Genomic DNA, 3,362 nt, shown 5'->3' on the forward strand with positions numbered 1-3,362 from the left:
AAAATAAATTTTAAAAAATAAATAAAAATTGTTTTTCATTTACCTTTGCATTAGCACGTAAAATACACATTTCTACTTCAAAATGACATTGACAAATTATTCTAGTATACCAGCAGCAAAATATAATTCTTCAATTTCAAAAGAGCTAAAAGGGGATCTACAATTGAGTTATTCTCACGTTTACAACTATGATTCTGAAATAAATATTACTTCTAAGCAGCTCTGTTATCAGCTTTTCAGGTTTGGTTTAAAACACACACACATACTTGCCAGGAGGTTTATAATGTCCATGTGCTGTTCTGAAAGGTTCCTCAAGCGCTAACCAGCCCTTAAAATAGTACTCATTCCACAAGGCAGTCAGAAAGAGTTAAATTAACTGGGGTAAATAGGATTCCTACATCACATCAAAAGTATATGATATTCTGCAGCAACTGGGAGCATTTCAGGATTGGCATGTTGTCCTCTTTAGAACTAATTTCATCAGAAGAGTTTAAGCAGGTGGACATTGTACCACTATCAAGTGCATTTAAAAGTGACATGTTTCGGGCTTCCCTGGTGGCGCAGTGGTTGGGAGTCTGCCTGCCGATGCAGGGGACGCGGGTTCGTGCCCCGGTCCGGGAGGATCCCGCATGTCGTGGAGCGGCTGGGCTGGTGGGCCGTGGCCGCTGAGCCTGCGCGTCCGGAGCCTGTGCTCCGCAACGGGAGAGGCCACAGCAGTGAGAGGCCCGCGTACCGCAAAAAAAAAAAAAAAAAAGTGACATGTTTCTTTTGTGCTAATTTGACTCCCCTGAATGACCTAGCTAGTGAGCTAGTCACCAGTAACTTGGTCACCAGGCAAATCAAGCCTGCAAGAAAGGAAGCCAGTATTCAAATTACCATGTTATTGTCTGACCCAAACAATTTATTTTCAACATAAACATATAACCTCAATATGAGATGTCTAATTAAAGCAAGCACCACTAACAAGACCAAGACAGCATCTCCTCTTCTAAGGTTTAGGTTTTACCCAGAATTCTTGATACATGGAATAGCCCATACCAAGAATAATTGTTCCCACAACAAAGCCTTGGGCTGCCATGTGCATGTGGATCAGGTGAACAGACATTTTAGTATTTCCCCTGCTCTTCAATTTAAATATATAATCCATACGCAATGATTGCTGCAAAATGTGCCATTCCAAGGGGGACAAATGGTGCCTCTCTAGGTTTTCTAATAAGTTTACATCCCTGATCTTCATCATATGAAGAAGAAGAAACATCTGTATCGCTTGGCATAGTGATTGAAGACTCTTCAGACAACTACAAGACGTCTCAGGCTCCAACCGGCTTCTGGCCCACCTCCTGTACCTGCCATCCATCAGGCTTCTCCTGGTCCCGCCCGCCAAGAATTGGCTTTAACGTTTGCATTCATTTGGAGCTCACTTCTGAAAAATTTTAAATTTGAAAACAAATGATAACACAGCTATTTATACTCAGTTTTGTGAGGTGAATTGTTTTTGATGTTCCACTTCTTTTTTCTTACTCTGACTTTTCCAGTCTTGAGTTCTTGATTTTGAGTATTACTCTGGCAGTTGGAATTTGTTTTTGAGTAATGTTTTCAGTAAGGATTCATAATATGTGGACTGAAATAAAAATACACAACATGAGAGCTATGAGTTTCAGTTTTATTTGGGGGCTTACTAAGGACTATAGCCTGGGAGAGAGCCTCTCAGCTCTGAGGAACTGCTCTGAAGATGTAGGTCAGTATATAGGTGATTTGGGCAAAGGGGTACATGCACTCAAGCACACATCTTGGTAGAATGCTACTAGTCACAAGGAACAGACATCTCAGTTAATGATTTCAGTGCTTTTCTAAGTATGGAGGATGCAAGAATCCAGGTTCATGAAAAATTTCTCGGGCTTCCCTTGTGGTGCAGTGGTTGAGAGTCCGCCTGCTGATGCAGGGGACACGGGTTTGTGACCCGGTCCGGGAAGATCCCACATGCCGCGGAGCGGCTGGGCCCGTGAGCCATGGCCGCTGAACCTGCACATCCAGAGCTTGTGCTCCGCAATGGGAGAGGCCACAAGAGTGAGAGGCCCGCGTACCGCAAAAAAAAAAAAAAAAAAATTTCTCCTGAAATATTTCTAACTAAGGGCCTGTTTTGCCTGTTTCCCCAGAGCACAGAGTACCTCATCCTGATCTTCACCTTGAATTCCTTTCAGGGTGTATTGTAGGTCAGCAACTGTAGTGGCTAGTGACTTGATTCTTGTAGAACTGGTTGGTGGGCAACATTCTTTATTTCACAATTAGTAGATTTAAAAATCTCTGACATATTTAAGATTTCCTGGTTTTCAAATTATTTTGCTTCCATAATCTCAAAAAGAATTTTGTAAAACAGTGTCCCTGTCACACATTTTTAAATTGACATATGAAAGTTTATATCGTAAGTTTAAATAGCTACAAAAGATGTATTTTCCAACATGGTATATACTGAGTTTTTAAAATAAAACTATCCCTTTACAGTTTTTAAAGTAGCCAATGGAATCTGAATATCATAGCAAAATGATATCCACCATTATCCATTATAAGCACTGAGAAAGCTTATTCACACAAATGTGTTTAAAATGGTGAAGAGATTTTTTTTTTAGAGCAATATTACTCAACTCTGTGAACTCCTGAGTTTTATGCCAAAATGTATACAGTAAGCTATCATTGATAGTTGTTGGAAATCATATCCATCTTTTTTTTTTTTTTTTTTTCAGTACGCGGGCCTCTCACTGCTGTGGCCTCACCCGTTGTGGAGCACAGGCCCCGGACGCACAGGCTCAGCAGCCATGGTTCACGGGCCCAGCCGCTCCGCGGCATGTGGGATCCTCCCGGACCGGGGCACGAACCTGCTTCTCTTGCATCGGCAGGCGGACTCTCAACCACTGCGCCACCAAGGAAGCCCCATCTATTTTGATGAAAGTAAAAAACGAGAAACCACCGGACTGGCAAAAGGACTTTTTTTTTTTTTTTTTTTTGCGGTACATGGGCCTCTCACTGTTGTGGTCTCTCCTGTTGCGGAGCACAGGCTCCGGACGCGCAGGCTCAGCGGCCATGGCTTACGGGCTCAGCCGCTCCGCGGCATGTGGGATCCTCCGGGACCGGGGCACACACCCGTGTCCCCTGCATCAGCAGGCGGACTCTCAACCACTGCGCCACCAGGGGAGCCTGACAAAAGGATTTTTAAATCTGGTCTTGGACTCATTTATTTTTTTCAGAACTGACACAAGGGACTTCCCTGGGGGTCCAGTGGTTAAGAGTCTGCCTTCCAATGCAGGGGACTCAGGTTCTGTACCTGGTCAGGGAACTAAGATCCTACATGCCGTGGGGCAACTAAG

General features: G+C 43.5%; 1 pseudogene across 1 annotated transcript; it reads right to left on the reverse strand.

Annotated features, from left to right (window-relative positions):
• Positions 1-595: 595 nt before the first annotated feature.
• LOC309805086 (HIG1 domain family member 1A, mitochondrial-like) lies at positions 596-1,280 on the reverse strand (annotated as a pseudogene). Its single transcript has one exon. The product of its transcript is annotated as an HIG1 domain family member 1A, mitochondrial-like (transcript).
• Positions 1,281-3,362: the final 2,082 nt, after the last annotated feature.

This window comes from Mesoplodon mirus (assembly GCF_964341445.2).
Source record: "Mesoplodon mirus genome assembly, chromosome: 5".
NCBI classification, from domain to species: domain Eukaryota; kingdom Metazoa; phylum Chordata; class Mammalia; order Artiodactyla; family Ziphiidae; genus Mesoplodon; species Mesoplodon mirus.